We start from the raw sequence: 22,554 nt of genomic DNA, 5'->3' as shown, positions 1-22,554 counted from the left end.
AAGTGCTTTCAATGAAGGATTTTATTTCCGTGCCAAAAACACAAAGCAGTGAGTGGAGAGCCCCAGTAAGCTAAGCCACCTGTTCTCTCTTCAAATGAAAATACAGCATTGTGTATTCACTTAGGGACGTACAAAGACAAGAAATAAAATGTTCTGCATCAACACACATATAAAAGCCATCTGTCAATACTATACCCAGGCAACCTTTGTCAATCTGGGTGCTTCGAAGCTGTGGGTAGACTACTCAACTCACAATCAGATGTATGTGAGTTGAATTTCATTCTTCTATGATCACTAACTCATTTTGCCTTCCCTCTGGGTAATAAACGAAGTTCCACTTTGTGGGAAATAAACGGTTCCTGCCACGAAAATGCTAAATTTTCACAGCTAGGTCAACGATTAAGATGACCCATCGCTTGTTTGAGCATGAAACAATTCTACCTTTGGCTTCAACCAGCGCTGGGTATAAAACAACAATCTGCTGGTTCACTTTCGGCTTTAGTCAAACTGGGCATGACGTTGCCTCACAGAACACATACCAATTATATACAGCAAAATAAATAAAGAAATGGTAATTTTAGCCTTGGCTTAAATTAAACAAATATAGCCACGACTGGGGCACCTTTCAGCTTTTGATGGTGCCACGTGACTTTCACTTCACCTTAGCAAAGGCGAGATGTCTGCTGGGGCAGACATTTACTTGGTCAGATGCCTGCCAGCACTGTTATTTTGCTGATTTATTGAGATTATCTTGCAATGCAAACTATTGCGTGACGACACTTGCAAGTTTGAGTACAGTGTTCATTCTGAGAGTGTACTTTAAGCTTTAAGGTAAATGGCGATGTGAGCTTGCCTTTTATCTCACATACAGATCAGTTGAAATTTTAACACAATGGTCCGAGTGGTTGACTTTTGACGGTAAAATTACCACAAGAATATATATTTATCATTGAGAAATTTGCATGAAACGGATGCTTTAGTTTATGTACATTTCATTATATGTGTGATGAGCACAACCAGAGGCATTTTTTAAAATAAACTGGAATGGAATAAGTGATTTGTTTAATTTAAGCTCGCCTGTAAGTCAACATTGGTTTATTTAGTTATTTATGAATGTATTTATTGGAAAGCTTTGTACGATTTTCCATGAGCAAATATGCAATGCACAATTATAATTTTTAGTTAATATTGCCTATAAGTGCATGACTGACTGAATACCTTCCAAACACTGTTCACCAAGGGTCAGGTGCGTTTGTAAGTAGGATTGAGGGGTCACATCAGAGGATATATAAATTGAGTGAATTTCTTATTTTGAAGCATTTTAATATATGTCGAATGAACATTTGAAATGTACATTGATATGCATCACGTATTAAGTATAAGCAACCGGTGGGGAAAAGGTGGGCTTTGCGTTTATATCTATAAAGTATACATACTTTGCGTGCGATGCTTGCAGCTACAGTGTGCAGCAGTTTAGCGGCGGCCATGCGTTGGTGTTGTTGTCGATGTGTAGCCAAGGCTGTGTGTGGCTGTTAATGCCCCACCACTTCTCCATGCACCAACTGGACACTGTCTCTCCCAGCAGACAATGTCCCCTTGCACATCGCGAGCCGCAAAACAAACATTTGTGCATACAGTGCGCCGTGTTTGTTTATACACCGCTGAGCACAAACAGAGTGATATTCAGTGGGGTAATAACTGACAAATTGTCTAATTGCATCATATTCTTTGCGAGTAATAATCCAGAGAAAAGAGCTGAGGTAACAACATTGCTTGCAATTTCTGTCATTTATTTCTGTTCGTAGCAGAGGGAGATCCAAATATAGATACCCCACTGATTTGTAATGTCACTCTTTATTAGGGACAGGTGATTGAATATTGCGAAAGCGATGGCTCTGTATTTTACAGAGGAGAGTATCATGTATATATGCATATAACAAACCAAACACAAAAAGCAGTTCTAAAGAAACGAGTTTTCAATCTAGATGTAAAAGGGCATAGCTCGAGTGGGCGTCCTAATATCGGAAGGAAAGAATGTTCTGGAGGGCCGTAGATGCAGTGACCATCTTTGTTTTATGGCGAGCCAAAAAAGGATATTGAACGTGTATCGAGATTGGGAGGAGACACGAAGGCTTTGAAATAAACATGTTTTTCTCTCAATTTCTTCGCTATTTTTAACAGTCTATCGAAAATGGATAACCCTGTATTTTATAAATAGTTCAACTCGTAAACAAAATTCAAAATTCCGTATTTACAATAGAATCTGACAATTTGGTCCGAGGAAAATCGTAACATTTTCGAGATAATATTTCTTGTTATATATAGATTTGTTTTAAAAAAAATAATACACTTATGTAATGTCTAGTAAACTACTCTACATGAGTCAATAATTTTGGCTGATGAATCCACGTATATTGAAGTTGGCCTGTAAGTTGAAAAAAAGTTTTCATCTAGATATACAATACAGTATTTACACAGGAAATGGAATGTCTTTTCAGATGGTAGGCGCAACAACAGATAAGGGACAGCTTCAAAATTAAGTGTTATCTCATCAAATGACCACAGCGGTAGTGCTATTCATCATTTACAAGCCTGAGCCCATGTTGAAAATTCTATATTTCCAGGGAAAACAACTCGGTGGGTCTAATGCTGAATATTGAGTAGAATGAGAAAAATTGAATTTTTTTCTGTAGTTGTATGTCAGTGAAAATCATAAAAAAATGTTGATTATCAGCTGCACTAGAGAGAAACCTGGTTTGCAAAATAACTGGCACGAAGCCTCAACGAAGTCATAGAGTTTACGAAAAAGAGACGAGGGTTTTGGATGCCACGCTGCATAGCCACAGCAATTCCGCATAGCAAAACGCACTGCTGAGCTGTCAGGGCAGCACGCAAGAGCACACACACACACATTTTGCAAGCTTACAGAACAGGATAACATGGTGCCCACTCTGATCCTTAGTGGCTCCGTTGCAGGTGAGGATGACACAAGGTGGGTAATGACTCGCGGGACCAGCTCACACCGCACGGCCCGACACGCAGATTGGCACAGCAACAGCACAATTCCTTTTAGGCTTTTCCCCAAGACATTTCATCCACTGCTTGGCTGAGCAGCGATTCCTCATCCACATTCAAAACACACAGTCACTTAGCATAACTTAGGATAGCAGACTCAAAATCCTCCAGTTCCAGCATTGCTTAGAATGTAATGCTGAGTACGCTGATGTAGATGGTAGAGAGTGTCGATAGCTTAAGACTACTGCATCGATGATGTGGAGAGAGGCGGATCTAGCAACTTTCTGGGGGGGGGACAGTGGAGGAGGCGGGGGTACCCAAATTGATGTTTCGTGCCGTAAGGAATACATTTAAAAAATATATCTCTGGTAATATGATTTTATTAACATGATTAATTATTCACTTAATAGAAAAGTATAGGTTTTATCAATAAATATATTGATCAGCAAAAATAATAAAATATCAATACATTGACAATTTTGGGGTCTGAAAGTGGGGAGGGAGGTGCCCCCAATGGCCCCCGTTGAATCCACCACTGGATGCGGACCGTAAAATTCATATCTAGGCAAAACGTAGTTTATTATCAGAATTACACTTGCATGTAAAGCCCTCAAAACGGCAGACCATTTTCTTTAGCATTGGGTTCCAAAGCTTGGATGCAGAAGGATTCAGGTCATGAATGTGGATCGATAAGAGTTAGATTTTAGCTGCGACTATACTAAGATTTAAATCTCACTGAGTGGCAAGAATTATTAACTCACAATTAGAAATCTGAAGATCATGAGTTTGAATACCGCTTGACGGTTGACTCAGCCTATAATCCCCCAGGAGCAAATTAAAGAAGTACTACATTGCAGGAAATCAACCATAATTGTTCTACGAAGAGAGTTGCACCCACTGCAGAAAAGTGGAGCTTGTACCACTCTTCAGGACAACCAATGGACGTTATCACTACCCAACATTTGTTTGAGATTATATTTTGATTTTATTTGTTCTGACATGTACCACACTTCATCTAGCCACGAGTCACTCACCAAGTGGCATACAGCACTGCACCTGTACCCCTGGGGAGTAGTGGCAAGTAAATGGAGAAATTAAGCCATTGTTTCAACCACCTGCTGGTAATGGAACGCAAGAGGAAACTCTGGATTGTAACCGAGGCATCCAGCATAGGATTGTCACCTGAGGCATGAAGTAGAATATCGCACAACACCAGAATAGGGGATGGTATATTCATTGAAGCTACATTTTAAAATGATGCATTTCATTCTACCTGTGGATTAAATTTTGTGTGCATTCGATCATACTGTATATACGTGCACATGTATCCAGCCGGGGTGCTAGAGGTCGTCTTATGTGGGTGATTGTGAAATTCACAATCAGACGGTTGCAAATTTACATCTTGGCAAGGGGTCTTAGTGCCACTTTACTGGAAGGCAACAGTGATTGCCTTGTAGAAGGACTGGGTACAATCATAGGTGCAAATGTTAAACACTCGCCAAATGAGGAGAGGTTTGATTTGCTATTGCTGTCATCCTCCATGTACATGAGGAAAAACTGCTGCTGGTTTGTAAATACTGCATCAACATTTTTGGACTTTAACGCTTAGGCTTTCACGACCAATATCATCCTTAATAGAGGTTTTTAGGGTTAGATTGCATAAATATGTATAACTGTGTCGTTAAACCCGCCACTACCTGACACATCCAATTAGTAAGGTTCGTCACGTAAACAGAACATGCCAATTTGTTATGAGTACAGCACTCCAGTGTGTTGGAGAGAAAAAGCCACAATATTTACAATCTGAGTATGACGTTGCGCCAGTAATTACAACTAGCTTCATCAGGCGACAGCCAGATTAGTGGCGATCTAACCCAAAAAACCCTGTATTATGGATTTTTAGACTTGCCTGTAAGATTTCAAGAGGGGGGCTGACCCTTCCGCCATTGCTACAGAGGGCTGCTACTTTTTGCTTCCAGGAATTTAATTTCCTTCACAGCGATACCACATCTGCACAACCCTACATTGCACTACATTGCAATATACCATTTGATCTTGATAGACGTTGCACAATAGGCCAACCCCAATCTCACACCTATTAGAGCTGCCTCTAATACACCTGGACGATAAGGTTAAAACCTTAGCGTGCAGGTGTAGAAAATCAATATGGCTACATGATCTTCCACTGATTTGTCTTTGTCAGGTTGACTTTCCACAGGGTGCTATGCTTACAACTGGTACAGAATTCATATTTTTATATCAGGTAGAATGGAAGATAAAGTCAATTGCAGTCATGGATTTCCAAAAAAAAACTGTCCTCTGCTGTAGCACTCTTTGTTCATCTGCTGTCAAAGCAATACAAGGCAACGAACGAAAAATCTCCAGATGTTTTGCTTACCGATTGTAGCCAGGTTACACTGATTGTAATATCCTGCAATAGAAACCTGGAATTCCTGTATTTTTTTAGGAACAGCTAATTTATTAGTGCATTGGCTGATTCATCTAATGCAATAAATTCCATTATTTGTAGCCCATGGACACTTCAATTATCCACATCTCTTAATTTATTGATGTTAACCGAAGCATGCAAAATATTGCCGGGATATGTTTCTGCAGTCTAGTTCACGTATCGGATATTACCCACTTTGCAAGGGAATGTAAAGGAAATGAGGAAAGCTATTACACAACTGTTCTTGCCAGAAATGGACTTATAAAATGCCATTGTGAATAATTATCAAGGGTAAAGTTTCAAAGTTTATTTGTTCATCCAGTTGAGAATTCAAGAGACTGGGACAGCCTCATTGGTAACAGTGACCCGAGTCACCAAAATGGCAAAGGCAAAACAAACAGCAATAAAGCAAACAAATCAAAACGGAAACAATCGAGTCACGTGAGAAATCGAAAATACTGCACGTACATGTTTTACTTGCATAGTAAAGTAATTGTATTTTTTCATTTACTATACAGCCAGATAATCGTTGACCTTAAACACACAGTCGTTCATAAAAGTTGAAGGCAGTATAGTACTATAGTAATAGAGCAAGTGCAGAATTACTGAACCGGAATTGATAGCTTGAAAGCATTTAGCGCGTGGCCCTTGAAAGTGCGTGGCCAGTAGCATATGCTACTTTTGCTACGAGGATAATCTGGCACTGATATCGCACTACATTGACAAATTAATTAAGTTACGTAAATATCAAACAAATGTAAGGTGATCACTGTACTAACATGTAAACAGACACGGATATACGATGCAAAAAGCATTTGCAAGTGAAATTATCGTAAAGAATCGACAGCTGAGCATCGAATTGTGATTTGAGGATCGAGTAACCGAGGACGTTTTTGAAGGGATGGATTTCAGGCGTCTGGGGCATTAACAGAAAATGAGTCAGAATCATGTGAATGTGTTTTTCTTGATATTGAGGGGAGACTGCTTTAGAGAGATTTTGATCCTGATTAAACGCTTTGGGTGGGTAAGAGACAGAGTTGTATGTGTGCGTGCATTAAAGATGGACTTTCCCCAATGCATCTCCCGTGGAGAAGCGTGGTGTTTGCTGCAAATCCCACAATTCATTAAATTTCCATATATTGGCCCTCTGAAATTTCTGTCCTTCATACAGGTGGATTAAAGCAAGATTAAATGAAAAGTAAATCATTGTAGAATAGACAGAGAAAGAACAGGAGCTCTGTGAGCATAGCGTGTGAGTTTATGTGACGACATTTAGACTGCTACATTCAGCAGGTGATGATTTCTATTACAATTCAGGTTCTGATTCTGTGGTGTAAAATAAAATCCTCTGAAACCATATTAGCAATTATGTGATTTGCACATTTTTATATACAGTATATAATGTGTAAGTCAAGTAATATATTATTTAAATTACGTTGCACTTTATTTATTCAAATTGCATTACTTAACAGAATTTGGCCATTGCATTACAATTTAGCATTACTGGTCAAATTGGAAAATTCTAAGCAAAGCGGCATACATTTTTTATGTGCATAGCATTGGTATAGCCGCTGCTATTTACTCTATTAATACAGTGTGTACGTGTGCCCCTGTGTGTGCTCGTGTACGTGTATTTGCACACGAGCGGTAGTGGAGAGGTTAGTGCGCTGCACTACCTACCCGACGACCCGGGTTTGATTCCCATTCACGACCAACACCGTTCGTGACGATTATCTGAATGTGTCCTGGGCCTCCCCGAGGTCGACTCAAATGAGTACCTGGTGTGATGTGCAGTAAATATTGGCACTAGTGAGACAAAAGTGGTCGGGCGTGGTGCTGGCCACAGAGGTGCTGCTTGCTTACAGCACTTATCTCAACAGTCTGTTAAGACTATAGAGGGGATCTTTGTCTTTTTATGTGCTAAATGTGCGGAAGGGTAACATAATGGTTAGCATACTGTCTTAGTACCTGGCCTCGGCCTCACCTGGGTTGACTCAGCCTTAAATTAAATTAAAAATGTAAAACCTGCACTTGGGTTTATACATAAGTGGATGGGTGTGGTGTTAGCTCCACCACCCCGGTTCTTAGTCATGCTGACATGATCGTAGATGATTGCTAACATTGCTAACATCACTTTCCACTATCATCCAGAGTACGTTGAAGCTCTTGTCTGTATTTCTTCTGGTGACTCATGTTTACCATGGCTTGAATCTGTCCACGGAAACTTCTGTTGCCATTAGGATAGATTGCTACTGGTATCCATGGCCATTTCTCACCCAGGAAGTCACCTATAAGTAATGACAAATTTCTCCTATTATGCGTGTTTATTTGCAGGACTGAAATAAATAACGACTGTAGGTAGATATTATTCATCATCAGCCATGGTCAATGCACTGTTAGATGAAGACCTCTCCACACTGTCATTCATCTATGAAGGTGGCTGCGATGTAACAATCCACATAGCACCTGAACACGAGCTGATTTCATCGCTTCACCAACTCGGTGGACGCGTCCCATTTCTTGGCTGCCACTCCATCATTATTTTTGACCCCTCCCATGCTGTCAAAAAAATGTGGATGGAAATCCCTTCAACAATCTGTGAATCAGTGGCAACTCATTGTGCTAGGGCATGGAGCAGTGGGGTAGAAGTTTTGACACTGGGCTATGAACTTGGTGACCCAAGTCGGTTCGTGGCCACAGCTAACATCAGTGGCGAGTACAAAGTGAACTGGTCCTGCTCCCCCACCCCCTCACAACCCGTATTGGCTAGCATGGTATGAGTCCACAACTGCCATGGCTGGCATGGCATGTGAAGACCTTCATCCACCAGTAGATACATTTTTACATATGACAACTGCTCTCTATGTTTTTGATGTCCACCGACTATTTATGTATTTACTGAAGGTATTTCTTACAACCTCTTGTTATTGCACACCTTTTGGGTAACAGCAACGCCCTATTATGTTGTTATGTTTGCTTGCCTTTACAGTTTGTTTGTCATAGCCTAAAGCAAAATCATGAAACTTTAACAGTTTTAAAGCAGAGCATAGTGCACGTTTTGGTAAACGATTTCATGTGGTAGTTGGTTGAAGATATTTAGACATATAACAATGTAATAGCCATATAAAACATATGCAAAACAAGAGTCAAAATAAAAATCTGTACAGACATCCATGAGGATATTAAATCAAAATGTGAAACATTTAAAGGTTCTAAAAGCAGAAACGTGTTTATGTGAATGTGAGTGAGTGGGGAGCAGTGGGCAAATGGTTTACGTATTGCACTGCAATTCCATAAAAAAACATTGGTTCCATTCGTGACCATGAATAATGACAGTGGAGGGCCTCCCCTCGATGTACTCAACCTTCAATGATTACCTGGTGCAGTGTGAAAACATCAACGTTGTGGAGACAAAGGTGGCTGGGGCATGAAGCTAACCACACCAGAGTCTATATGGCTCTTAGGTTAAATGGGAATTCTTTGTCTTTGTTGGCTGCCTGTAAACAAGGAGTCAACATATACGATGGCGTATAATGGCATAATAAATAAAGCGGCCAACGTTATTTTAATACATTTGTTAGCATCCACTTGACAGACTGTTTCTCCGTATAGTCACTCTCGACTTAAATACATTTTTCCCAATAGCCCACGATTCTTTAGAATGCCAGCAGCATAAAATAATTTTGATAGGTCCTTAAGCCATGACTACACCTCAGCTTTCATAGCCTTGTCACTTGAATTGCTTTCCAAAAAGAACTCCACAGGGGCTAGGTCGGGGTTATATCCCGGATGTTTCGAAACATCCCATCCAAGCTTTACCAACAATGCAATGAATTTAAATATATAGTGCGGGCATGCAGTATCAGTACTGTGTGATACTCCATTCCCACATTAAAATAACGTCTGGGTTTTATCTTTCTCTGTGTCTACATATTGTGTATCTTACAATCATACATTTTCACATATGCATAAGGTACGATATAATTATGAATCCATCCATGCATAGGCGGAGTTTGACTTCTATATTTGGGGGGGGGGGGGGGGGGGCAGTGGTTCGCTTTGTCCCTCACATTAGGAGTAGCGGGTGCATACAATAAATTGTTTTTATCTTAATTGTAAACTAATGAATGTTTGTATAAGGGTGTCCAGTTTGGGTGGGACATTGCCCCCCCCCCCGTGCCCCCCCCTCCGCAAACTCCTCCAAAGCATCCATACATTGAATACAAAAGTTATTCTTCCACTCACGATACATGTGTAGTGACATAGAATCGGTCACTTCTCAGCGTAGCGCTGGCTGCTGGCAGTGAAGGGGATCTGCAGCTACAGCAGCCCTGACTGACAGCAGGTCACATGATAAACCGGAGAGGGATGTAGGGGAAAGGTTACAGAAAGGGCACATCGAGAACCTGCCAGTGGGTTCCAGAAGGGGGCATGGCCGGGAGCGGAGCCATGGCACACTGACAGTATAAGAGGGGCCCCGGGAGTGGGATCCCTTCATGCTGCTGGAGTCTTCACCGTCTCGGCGTCGCCAGTCAGGCAGTCTACCAGCTGTCCTGACTGGGAACCGTAGTTACTCAGTGTGAACTGTTAAGGCCGTTTAATAAACAGAGAGCCTCCTACTCTTAGTGTCTCTGAGTCAGTCACTACACATGCATCGTGTCGTGTGTGTGAAATGCGATTCTTCGCACTTCACGTGCAGGCGGAGGGGGGGGGGCATGATTTCCCTGTAACAATGCTCTGTGAGAGGGGTGCACCGCGAGTGGCCATGCCGGTGAAGGGTGAGAGGCAACGGGAGGTCGTGGCGTGCGACTGAGATTGAGTATAGATTTTGGGAGGGTGTGATCGGACATACGGCCATTCGGGGCAAGTCTGACGAGCTCCCCCAGTCTGAAGATGTGACTGGAGCAAGACCTATCTAGGCTTAGCTAGAGATAGGCATTAGGTTTGTTTAATACATTTATTTAGGTTTTCTTTAGATTTATTCTGTTATGTAAGGCAAGTCAAGTTTATTAGCAGGTTAGAGTTACCGAATAAATAACTTCTGTTGCTTGAAGACTCCCAGTTCACCAGTATCTTCCATTCCTGGCTATGTTTCTCGTGGTAACGGCTCGATTGAGGTACGTCTTGGTGGCCCGACACTACATTTGTTGGCAACTGTCACAAACTACCAACCACGCGGCTGAAGACAACATCAAGATCGTGTGGCCAACGGGAGGTGTAGCGGTGGGGCCAAGGCGGCAGCAGCAGCAGGCCGAGCCACGTGCATGTCGTGTGAACTCCCTGTCCGAAAGCTTTTTCGCAAGTGCCTCGACATTCAAGCGAGGCTGGCGGACACATGCACAGCGAACCGGGCTGCTCCTCCACCGAGTTGATAATGAGGCTCCACGTCCCACAGCCTCCAACGTTGTCGACGCTGCGGGACATGGCTCATCACCCACGCGCGTTACCACTATGAGAATATCGGCTGCCGGGCGGCGTAAGCGAGTAGAGCGACTCTGGCCAAGGCACGAGTTCTACCAGGAAAGGGAACGCCAAGCAAGGTCGACGATCTTCAACGTCTCTCTAGCAGGGTTGTGTAGTGGGCACTGCCCATGACAACAATGATGATGACAACGACGACGATTATCTGCGTACCGAAGAGAGTGGAGCAGAATTTCACACCCAGCACAGAAGTGCTGAGGTGAGCAAAATGGAAATTGTTACCTTGGTGGAGGGGTACGTGATGTGGAGGAGCTTCAAAGTAATGATGAGACGGTGACCTTGGGAGTTGCTCTTGCTGAGGCAAAGATACGTTTCTAAGCAGTGGACTGTGTGGAGGTGGAACACAGCAAGCAGTAAAAAGAGGGAAGTCAAAAGACTACCACGAAGGACGAGTCGCATGCATGGTTACACCACACTCACCGACTCCTTTCATCACATCACTACACCACAAGAATATAGGAGGACTCTGCACACAATGATGTGATGCCCAATACCATTGTGTCTGACTAACACCTTTCGGACCCACAGAATATTGCATAGGACACTATGGCACATGTAGGGGTGCACTCCTCTCCATCATGGGTCGTAGCGTTTGGGATGCCGGTGCTTGGTGTAAGATATGGGAGGTTTATACCCTTGAGTAAGAGCATTGTTTTGAAAATTGCGTGCTCAAAATCTTGCTGTGGTTTTTTTTTTGTGGTGAATTGTTTTGATTTGAGTTGTTCGGTCGGGTGCACCATGAATTGCCATGGCCGTGATTTGTTTTGGGCCAATGTGCTTGGGGCCACCGTGTCCGTGGCATCTCAATGCCACACCAAGGGGGATGGCTGCTACTCCGTCTGACATGCATGTGTGAAACGTGACATGGGGTGACGTGTGGACGAGCAATGGTCACTTGGCTGGTGGTAAGAGAGTCACAGTGGGATGGGGCTGACAACCATGCGGTTAATGGAGGTTGTGTTGCAGGCCATGACCCACACAAGCCAAGCCAAACAAAAAGAGGTACAGGTGAAATGTTCGGCTGCCTTTCACGTCGCCTCTGGGATCCAGGGAGAGGTGGCATGGGGTCCCGTAGCCCACTCATTTTTTGTCACTTAAATGTGGGTCCTGGGATAGGAATGTAACAGTGATGTAGTGGGCCACGATTCCCCCTGACCAGTCTCTGGTAAGATGGACTGCGGCGGAGCAGAGAAAGCTGCATTGCGAGCAGTAGTGCAGGTGAAGGGTGAGAGGCGAGGGGTTGAGGCACACGCAGCCGCGGTGTACAACTGAATTGAGTATAGATTTTTGGAAAGTAGGATCGGAATGTTGGCCAATCGGGGCAAGTCTGCTGTGGCGACCACGATTGCAGGGCAACCAATCAGGTGGGTGAGAACGAGTGGCGGGAATCAGAGAACAAATTTGAGTATCCAGAACGACTTCGTGCTTGGAGGCCTACATAACAGGAATACTGACAGTGCTCGGGATTTGTTTCTCTGGTGGCAGCCTCGAGCTAAGCAAGACTTAGCTCGAGGGTCAGGGGGAACACAGGAGTGATGATAAGCATTTGGATTGGTTAATACATTTATTCAGGATTTGTGTGAATTAATTATTTTGATTTGTCATGTAACATAATTGCCCTTAAGGGCTTATAAAACGTCAAGTCAGGTTTATTTGTTTAACGAGGTAAGAACTAAGGTGTTGAAGCGTATTGTTTTGTTAGTTGAAGGTAGTGCCCATGTAATGGGAAGTCACCGTTTGAAGACTCAGCTCTCCAGTGCCTTCTGTTCCAGGCTACGCTACTCGTAGTGATGGCTCGATCGATCATCCATATCTATCTGGGCGACTCCGAGATGACAATATGTAAATTATATGCCCATGATACATGTCGAATAGTAAAAAGTCTAGGTGCAATCCTTAAATTGTGTTTTCACACTACCGCTGGTGGAAAGGCCTCCGCTTACAGCAAGCTCCTGTGTGACCCTCGAGAGAGTATTTTGTCTTGACTTCCACATTGACCTCCATCTTGGAGGAAAGAGGTGGCAGTATCCACAGATCACCCAACCACATACCACCTGCCAATTAACAAATTGTGGTGTACCTTTTTCTTTTATAGAGCTTTGTTGACAGAAGTGGTGTGGAGGTATTGAATAACTATGCCCATAGTTTCACTGCCGTGACGGGAGATGCGAACTGACCAAGTGCGCTAACCATTACACCATGGCAGCAAACCCACGTATAAAGTTAGACACACTTAAATCAATAGCAGTGGTAAGGTTGATACCCAGAGGCGTAAGGATGCAATGAAGGAGACATGCATGAGCCTGTGCTACTAAGAGTGTACAGCAGCGTGAGGCTGAAGTGGCACACTTTAACCTTCCACCCATGGCCTTTGCCAATTGCTGGTAAGTTTATCGTTTGGGACAACAAAAATAACTGCAGTCCAATTCTTGGGTGTTGTGACCTTCCTCCAGTTTTAAAGATGGTAATATAATTACCTTGCTAAGTTGAACTTCTAAATTAGCCATGAAAGTTGATTAAACACGTTTCAGCGTTAGATTGAAATACCATTATTTATATATGGTGTGTAATAATGGAAATTAAGATGAAATATGCCCATTTTATATCCTTTATTCAACCAGTTGAGAATCCACGGAAATCCATGATATATTTACAAGGAAGACTTGGATGATTTATAATTACACCGGAAAAGCTATTGTATTAACTTTTACAATTTTATCATGTAGGTCATGTTTGAATTCAGATGTGGGCTATGGCAGTGGAAAAATATCTAATCTTGAAAATTGAGATGTAACATAATTTTAAACAATTACATCAGGCAGCATACCTTCAACAGTATCTGCTGAATTTGTCAAATGGCTAGAGGATTTTTTTAAGTCTCTGGCTTTGTCAAAGAATGTCATCACAAGGGCACCTGACCACCCCGTCTGATACACTCTATAACATTATTAATGTATCGTTTTAATTAAGGAAATGCTTAAAACGTGTACATTATGATCCTGTAAGACATTGTTTGTTTACAAATTGGTTGAGTTGGATGGATAAAATATAAGCTGCTGTAGACTTAATACCTGCCCGCAATGGACTCGATCGGCGATTGAGAAAGTATAGCATTACCACCATCGCAATGAAAGAGAGGTTTTTCATCTCGTCAGACATCTTGGCAATACATTTTAAATGTCTCAATTCCAACCACATAATAGCACCCTGTTTTGAGTTGACGCATATGCCTTATCTAAGGCCCAAATGGACACTAACGACCACAGTAATAAATTACGCATTAACATCTACATCACCGGCTTGTCATTTTATATCTATATGATATAAAAAGTGTTAACAAATAGAGAATTGGAGAGACGAGTCATTGCAAGTAGATTCGTTTGAAATAGTGCATATGAGTAAGCTATTGGCTATTATTTTTCTGGATTCATGCAAGCAATGTCGAAACATTATCTGAAATGGAGGCATAAAAAGAAGCATGGGAATGAAAGGTTGCAGAGACATGAGCTGATATTGTTCGGCTATGGCAGATTAAACCATCCAAAATATGTTAAGAACAAGTCAAGTCAAAGTCTCTCCATACTGAAACAAGCATTGTCCAAACCAATCGGCAGTGCTGAGCCAGTGGTGAAGATTACATGTTCGGATGGAAGGAACCATGTAGGAAAACCACTTAATATAGTAGGCCAAGGGTAAACGTTTTGACAATGGCCTGAACCAATGAACATCGTCGTAATTGGTAATTTCTCGTGCAATTTGGACATGAGAGTTCTTAGTCCTGGGAGGCATTCAAGAGGAGATAATTTAGTAATTGCATGTTATTTTCCAAATCTAGCCATGACACAATGCTACTGTACAACATTTTGGCATTGAGGCCAAAGTCAAGCCAGTAAACCAGTAATCCAGAGTCATTGGGATGCTTATGTTACCAAAATATTGGGCTTCAGATATTTTCATAGATTAATGTTAGATAATGTATGCATACATCTTTAGCTTATTTGGGAAATGAATCCCAAGGTTAACTTGGTTTGCCGTAGAATGTGAGAATAGAAAATATACCTTTTGAGTCCGCTGTAACATCGTCATTGAGTTGTCAGACTGAGAAGCTCAAGTATGAAATTGCTGTAGGTGTTAACCATGGATCTGGTCTCCATATGCTGCCTGAGCAAATTATATCCTGTCAGCATTTATTTGTGTGGAAGAGAACCCTAATTTATAAATTGCATTGAAAGTTTGTGATTCAAATAATAATGTTAATTAAATGGTGAATTGTTGCAGCTCTTTTATGTTTCTCTCATGATAATGTTTTTACAGAAGTTAAGGCTAGAAAAAGTGTTTATGAATGTTGATTTCGGTTCTTTCAATGTAATCCAAGGTAGTTACAGTAAAAAAAAAAATCCTTAAATGCAATGCTGTTATCAGCAGTGGTGAGTGTTATAATGCAAGATCAAAGTCAGATTTTAATAAAAACGATACAAGAAATGATGGTTTCAATTTCAAAAGGCTTTGCTGCAAGCTATGGATCAGCCACACCAATAGGTATCTGGTCCAAGCACATTTGTTGATTACAAATTAATTTAGGTCTTTTGGCATTTCGAGTTTTTTTGTGTGAAATTGAATAACCTAAAATTAAACTACTAAATTATATGAAGAATACGGGTTGCTCTAAACAAGTGTACTTTCTTGAAGGGAGTATCGGATTGTCATAATGCAACCTCCGTGCAATGTGTTTGGCAACTGGAAAATAATAAGACTTTCTAATGATATGCCTTCCGTTTTATCTGCAAGAGATAGCTGATTAAAAAGTCTACAGTGAAATTATGAAATGCACAATTACCCATTGAATTTCCTCAATTGCTCTTTAGAACTTGAACCAGTGTGTATTAATATTTTTAAAAGCTAGAACAAAAATACAATTCTATTATGTATTCATTTTATAGCGTATTCCTCTTTTCCAATTTTGCTTTATTACAGTATGTATGTGGCGCAATAGAAATTGACACCCCCCCCGCTCCCAATTATTTCTTTTTGCAGCAATAGAGTAATGTGTGTGTGTGTGTTTTTAAGGGTATGTTTGCTATCAGTTTCAATAGTACATGCATATACTTGGGCGGACAATGTCGATAATGGCCAGTAGGTGGCGGCGGGGTGTGGGGGGGTTCTTGAGTAACCTGATCAGCACACCAGCAACATGGCTATAGTGGAGGCCTGTTACAGGCCTAATTAGTGTAAAACACATTGTTTCATTTTTCAGGTATTTCGAAAGAAATGGGTTGCCATTGGTGTAGAGTGCCTCGTGTCTTAAATTTGAACGTGCAACATATAACAAGGTAGAAGATATTAATGCTCGATAATTATAATTGTAGATGGGAGCAACTGCTATTTTTTATCATCACTTGACAATACAATTATTTCTTTTTTTAGTTGGTGTTTGCTCAATTAATAGATTTTCTTTGCAGATAATTGCTGTTTTATACTGTTCATGGAAAATGTTGGCTTATTTTTTGTAACCATCCAACCACAGCATCCTTGTGCAAAAAAACATTCAATACATTGTATACAATATGTGCATGATAATATAGTAACATATCAACAAATCACAATCAACCAGGTATATCTCATTAATGTTAATAAGCGTGAATTATAAAATGAAAGTTATTAAAACTGTAAAAATAGCCCCTAAATTGATACCCAAGCTGCGAAGTTAACTAGCATCCAGTGTTAAAGATTATATTTTTGCACAATTATTAAAATTCCAACCTGATGAAATGATTGAGATGGATTTTGCATCCGAGTGATTTAATTCAAGAAAATCCAGATTGGTTTAGAATCATATTTAAATCATAAATGTCAAACCATAATATCTATACACTATATATATGTATTGGGTTCAATTGAGGCACACACTCAGCTTGGAGGCAACATTATTTGTTAACACGTAACAACCAACGTGAACAATATGCATAAGGTGGTGACCACCGTTCCTAACTTCACTAAAACTCGGGGAATACTACACAGTGTGACCAAGGCAGGTGACGGGCTGCCTGTGTCACGAATGACGATCGGAGACTCGAGGACCGTTGATGGCGTCTTCATCCCAGGGTTGAACAGCCCAGCTCTCTGTTCACACCCCGCTTATAACTGCCGTGGCGTGGCCGGCTCCCCCCGAGGCCACGCCCCCCTTAAAAGGTCCGGGCCCCCAACCACGTGACCCCCAAGCTCCCCGCTGGGGCCCCTAGCCCCCCTTTGTCTGGTCACGTGTCCTGTTGGGTTCACGCAGCGTGTCACGGCCTGACATGACCTCCGTGACACCCGCCTAAAGCACCCACACTGAGCCAACACAGTAGTGACGTCATATGTCCCTACGCTCGTACAGTCCTGACACAGTAGTGACGTCGTATGTCACTACATCACCCCCCCCCCCCCCCCCTATAACACACAGCTATCCCGGCTGTAATGCAACTGGGGAAAAATTGAAAGGTGTGCCTCCCAACAAGCAACATCAAAATATAACCAGCGACCAATAATAAATGCAGCATATAAAATATATACACATTCCGAGAGTGGGGAAAGGAGGGGAGAACGCATGGAAAAAGGGGAATTAACAGCAAGAAATGTACATGAAACTGGCTAGCCCACTTACCCCCCAGCACAGCCTATTCGTGTGAGAATCTCGCATGCACAGCCATGTGAGTGTGACTTTGAATGACGGTGTAGGCAATCAACAGGTGTGTGAGAGTCATGTAAAGCGGCCAGTCTTTGAATGAGTTCGCGTGGCCGGGTCCCCCGGGGAGGTGAGCACGCTCTCCCTGGAGGTCCTGGGGGAAACTTGAAAAAGGCCCAAAGGGCGTGGCCCATCCCCAGGAGTCGAACAACAGGAGCAGGAGTGGTTGGCGGGTGCTCCACTCCCCCCCCCCCCCCCCCCCCAGTTCACATCCAGTCGGCACAACCGGTGACTCCAAGGGTGTCAGGTGCTGGGATCCTGTGACGAGAAAAACCCAAAACCTCCTGAGGCACAACTCCGTGAACACGGGCCTCAGCTCGTCGGACATGACAGCCACCCGGCCCCTGGGTAGTGGAGATGAAGGGATTCCGCCTGGCGGGAGAAAAAAATAAACGGATTCCGACATGTTGGATGCACAACCAACACCGGCGATCGAACCGAATCTGCACACATCCATCGACACAACATAGATTGCAGGGTCTCACGCCCCCCTGCTACCATCCCATCTACCAGGTGGTGATAGGGCGAAGACTGAACTGTCGAGCGCCCACCCACTTACACACCAATTTACATTTTGGACGTCTTCTGACATCCCGGGTCGAGAAGTCATGCTTCAGGGTCGACCCATGTACTGGGGCAAGGAAGTCGCACTTCAAGGTCGCCCCAGTATCTGCATTTTAGGTGAAGCAAAGAGTTTGGTGTGAAATTCGGCTTGCTCTTGCACAAAAATGGCAGCTGCACGTGCGAAACACATCTCCGCGGTTTCCCGCGCTCGCACAAAATAGCGGCCGCCCATGCGAACCGCATCTATGCGGTTTCCCATGCTCACAACCTCAGCAGCCCTCCCTTGAGGACCACTACGGACATCTCATGTAACCCGTTAGCACCCCCCGCCTTTCCAACGCAGCGTCTTAATCATAAAATCGCACGCGTCGGCCGTATCGGGGGGGTTATATTCAATAATCGATGCCACCCTTGTGTGAGCTGTACACTTCCACCCCGGCACCTCAGCAACTAGCGTTACCACCCCACTGCCTTTCCGACATGGCGCCACAACCAGTTGCACGTGTCGGCCGTATGGTGGGGAATTTTAAACCGTCTCTCTCCCCCGGCTCGCATTGCAGCATTCAGTTGTAGCAATCTAGCGGAGAGAGTGACGCTATTTGGCAGCAATTAAAAGCCCAACGCACCCTCGATCTATTTAGAACATAAGGGACATTCTCGCACAAGAAAAACTATTTTTTGTGCAACAATAGACAGGATACAACCAGTGAGTTCGAAACACACCGAACCTGTCATTCCAAAATCCCCCTCAACATCAACCACGGGATTTCCACGGGGCTCAGGGCACCCGAACTCAAGAGCAAAGCACCATACATAATGCCCCCAATAATCGACAACATCGAGCAATACAGTATATGCAGTCCGCACATCGTCAACCATCTCGAGCAAAACACCATACAGTCCGTACATCGTCAGAAATCTCTAGCAATGCTCCATACAGTCTACACATCGTCAACAATGTCGAGCAAAGCACCATGCAGTCCGTACATCGTCAACAACCTCGACTCCGTAACAACAACAAAAAACGATGTCACAACGCGGACCACTTTCACGACAAAACACGGGATATTAACGGGGCTCAGGGCACTCGAACATGACAAGAAAAATTCATTAAGCAGTCCCCTCATAGATAGACGACGCCGTAACAACAACAACAACAAAAAACCACGTTACAACGTGGACACCTGTACGGATGCTGCGTCCTTCCGCCACTCACAGAAAGCAATTATCACGCTCCGCAACCGGGCGAGTATAAAAAAAACACGCAACCCCAACCCGGCGCACGCAAGATGGATGAAGTGACTACAAGGGCCGGGTGTGTGTCATGTCACGACTCGCCTAAAAAGCTGTGAAGAGCGGAGGACGGCAGGGTGGAGGCTTGAGAAGACCTGAAGAATCTTGGATGGCGAACGCGGCATTCTCTTGCGAGCCAATCCGGCCTCCCGCACTCGAGCAGAAGATGGGGGCGCCACCAAGACGGCCGAAAATCCCCCTCTGCAGGCGTTGATATTGACGGGAATGGCGTTTTGGTGGGAACCATGTTCCGACCGGCTGCCAAAATGGCGGCCGCGCGCGTGGGCTGCACATACGAGTTTTCCCGTCCGGGGCGCCCGTGGCTACGGCACTCTCTCTCCGACGGCGGCAAAGCAGCAGCGTGATGTCCGTCCCGCCACCCCACCTGCAGCGCCATATCTCTCTCTCACCGGGGCTGCAATCCCCGGGGCTGTCTGGAGGATGATTGTCCGACTGTCCCCATCGTACGAAGGTGTCCAGGTGAGTTGTTCACTTCGTGTGCGCATTTTACTACACTAGGATAACACCTAGCAATTCATTTCCGCAACTTCTGACACCAAATGTAGTGGATTCAATTGAGGTGCACACTCAGCTTGGAGGCAAAACTATTTATTAACACGTAACAACCAACGTGAACAATATACATAAGGTGGTGACCACCATTCCTAACTTCACTTACACTTGGGGAATACTACACAGTGTGACCAAGGCAGGTGACGGGCTGCCTGGTCACGAACGACAATCGGAGACTCGAGGACCGTTGATGGCGACTTCACCCCAGGGTTGAACAGCCCAGCTCTCTGTTCACACCCCGCTTATAACTGCCATCCTTCGGGAAGGTCCGGGCTCCCAACCACGTGACCCCCAAGCTCACCCCTGGGACCCCTAGCCCCCCTTTGTCCGGTCACGTGTCCTGTTGGGTTCATGCAGAGTGTCACGGCCTGACATGACCTCCATGAGACCCGCCTACAGCACCCATACCGAGCCAACACAGTAGTGATGTCATATGTCCCTTTGCTCGTACAGTTCCGACACAGTAGTGACGTCGTATGTCACTACATTTCTGTCAAGATTCTTATATATATTTTAAAAAACATTTAATAAGACACTGCAGTGTATTATAAAGTTCTACATTCTTCTGAAGTTGGGCTGCATTCCATGGTTCAAATTTGCCAGATAACCAAAGCCTGTGATTAGTTGTGGAAAGCTGTTTTTGTAATTGTGCACCTACTTGTATAGACAGCCAAAGTTAAAAATGTGCTTGTATTAAAAAAAAGTTACATGTGTTCTTAATCAGACTGCTGAAAATGAATGGACTGGGTATATAAAAAATAATAGATGAGAACCTTTATACATTCACAAAACATCTATATGCCAATTAGTATTGTATTTCACAGCACCTGTATTCTAACACTGGCAAGTTTTCAAGGGAAGAACGATGTGAATTAATACTTAATAATTTCAGTAATCCTAATTAATATTACAATTTCAAAGTTTGGTCTTCACATCTACACACTGATGTACGCTGGTGAATTATCTCTTCGTATTGTTAATGTTTGTTTTAGATAATTGATAATTATTAGCCAAAGCATTAGTCAGCAGAGGACAGATTTGAACTACCAAACACTATACTGTCACTTGAGAAGCCCATGCACAAAACCATAAGACTTAGCTGCATCAAATGTATATTTTAACATGAGCCACTGTCACTAAATAATTTGTGCGCTTTACCTTAATCTGACTTGAGTATTCTCGATAAGGAATAGTGGCACAATGGGTTTGTGCACTGCACTCTGAACCTGGCAACCTGAGTTTTACTCCTGACCATGGCTAATATCAGTGGTTAGATATATATCTGAGCAGGTCCTGGGCCCCCCCCCCCCCGCCTCCTTCAACCGAATCCGATTATCATAGTGAAGTATGGTATAAAAAAACATGACCAGCAATGTGTGGAGAGGCCTGCATCCAGTGGTAGATGCTGTAAACATGTTTATTTTAAAATGCTACTGGAGAAAACTCTGAAATTGTTAAGTTTCTTGTCATTGATATTTATCAGTGAATAGATTGCTGTCACGTACACGTTCGTATATTTAAATATTCTAAGAATGTTACTTTCAAGAAGGCTCACTGAATATCACGATTATTTTTTCACATATGTGGTGCTTAGGAGGATTCACTAACTGTTTATTAAAGCTAATGAAAGAGCATTGTCCACAGCAACGTGTTTAGACAGAAATCAGAATCAATTCCCTTTGCATGATAGTAGTCAAGTATTCTTTAACGTGGAGCACGGGTGCTTTGTCAGATGATACGTTGACTTATTCAACCTCACTGGCCCATGCAGATTGCTTGTTAGTGAGCTAAATGGGCATGACAGAATAATGAGCCAAAGCCTCTGATATGTCGGCTCAACAGTGCGTGGACATACTCTGCATCGTCTCTTGTGTATTCCCACATTAATAACCTCGACCACATCATTTTGGTTAGTGGACAACAACATTGCTTTGTATCCTTTCATTAACCAGCAGGTGATATAAACCCATTAAGACACATGAAACATCAACCCCTGTTTTGCAAGGGTGACCTGTGTTACATGAAGAACACATTTTAAAACACAATATTTTTTTAAATAATTAAAATGTAAGAAATGTGGACAAAATTTTAAAATAAATGTATGTAGGACTATGTTAATAAGACTACACATTTAGAAATGAAAGTGACTAAATTAGGCAGGTTGAGATAATTTCGAAATGTGCACAATATTATGACGTGTAAAAAATGGCTCAAGCAGTTGGGAAACAAACTAAATAATCGACCAAAACATTTACAAAGCTTTATGTCAATTATTAAACAATTCTTCTTCAAAGTTAGTTATGGTCCGGATTAAATGTAGATGCAGTTGGGAGGCCAAATCATTCCAGAAGCGAGAGGCATTGGCTGAAAAAAGGCCAGAGCAAACCCATTTTTCACACGAGGCAAAGTAAAACAAATTGAAATATTGTAAATGTGTAGTGGTTTAGCTGAGTGT

General features: G+C 42.9%; 1 protein-coding gene across 2 annotated transcripts in view; it reads left to right on the top strand.

Moving 5' to 3' along the window:
* Positions 1-22,554, top strand: part of LOC133350657 (netrin receptor UNC5C-like) — a 145,363-nt gene that overhangs the window by 5,431 nt on the left and 117,378 nt on the right. Inside the window, exon 1 of one of the 2 annotated variants that reach the window (XM_061565258.1) lies at positions 19,889-20,006. The exons of the other annotated variant lie outside the window; for it this stretch is intronic. The gene's annotated coding sequence lies outside the window, so the exon portion shown is untranslated. Of the gene's footprint in view, positions 1-19,888; positions 20,007-22,554 lie in introns of those variants that run through there. 2 annotated transcript variants of the gene reach the window in all.

Source organism: Lethenteron reissneri, chromosome 34, assembly GCF_015708825.2.
Source record: "Lethenteron reissneri isolate LAM-NWPU_2019-01 chromosome 34, ASM1570882v1, whole genome shotgun sequence".
Lineage (NCBI taxonomy): Eukaryota > Metazoa > Chordata > Hyperoartia > Petromyzontiformes > Petromyzontidae > Lethenteron > Lethenteron reissneri.
This window is presented reverse-complemented; position numbering and strand designations above follow the sequence as displayed.